The sequence below is a fragment of the Chondrus crispus genome, genomic scaffold, assembly GCF_000350225.1.
Source record: "Chondrus crispus Stackhouse genomic scaffold, scaffold_13, whole genome shotgun sequence".
NCBI classification, from domain to species: domain Eukaryota; phylum Rhodophyta; class Florideophyceae; order Gigartinales; family Gigartinaceae; genus Chondrus; species Chondrus crispus.
Window position 1 is genome coordinate 440801 of NW_005179004.1, and position 1144 is coordinate 441944.

Consider the following 1144-nt stretch of genomic DNA (forward strand, 5'->3'; position numbering starts at 1 on the left):
GAATAGCTGGGCTGTACTGCTCGAGGCGGGGGGGGCGTCGGCTGCCTCCGCGGGCGTTACCGCCGGCGTGGCTTTGGGGGCCGTGACGGCGTCGGCGGGCATGGCGGCCTTGGCGGCTTCGGCGGGCACAGCGGGCTTGGCGGCGGGTGTGGGTGTACGAGTGGCCTTGGCGGCGGGCTTGGCGGCGGCAGGCTTGGCGGCGGCAGGCTTGGCGGCGGCAGGCTTGGCGGCGGCAGGCTTTGCAGTAGGCTTGGCAGCAGGCTTGGCAGCAGGCTTGGCAGCAGCAGGCTTGGCAGCAGGCTTGGCAGCAGGCTTGGCAGCAGGCTTGGTAGCAGGCTTGGCAGCGGCTGAGCGGGCCTTCTTAGTAGGGGCCGGAGGCGCGGATGCAGGAGGTGGACGCTGGTTCTCCTCTGCTTTCCGCTTGGATCGCGTGACAGGCATGGTAGAGGATGGTGGTGGTGGGCGTGGTGGGCGTGGTGGGGGTGGGTGGTTGCGGTACGCGGGGTGTGATGAAGATGAAGAGATGCGGTTGCAAGGGAAAGGGGGGTTTTGGTTGTACAGCGGGCAGCAGCCGTTTCATTTCTATACGGGACTGCTCGCGCAACGCACTACGTGTAGCCTATCTGTATCAACAGCACGAGTCTCGCCGGATCTCATCTCCTCGAGTGACGTGTGCCATGCAGTCTGCCACGTGTACCTGCTTCCAAAACACGTGGCCACGTGTGTCTGTTGCAAGCGTGGACACGTGTGCCCTGTTGCTGTTGTTGTCACATCGGAGATGCTTCGCATGACAAAGCCCTTCCGCTTTGTCATACATATCCCCACCGCCCAATCACAGCCATTCAATGAGGCCACGCCGTGTCCCGCATATTGGTCGCGCCCCCTTCGCTGCCACAATTCCATTGCCCCCTCCTGCCCTGCCCTTCTTCCCCCGTCTTCTCCTTCGCTACTGCAAGTCTCTACTTCCCTTCACCCCTCCTCCTTCGCTACACTTACTAGGATACGCGCCAACCACTCTTCGGGCGTCTCAGCCGGCATCCAACCATCTTCCAGTATCTTTTTACTATGTTCGTCAAAGACGAAACTACAAAGACCTCATCGCTGCACTGGCTACGCGGACGAAACCATGGGATCACTTGACTGC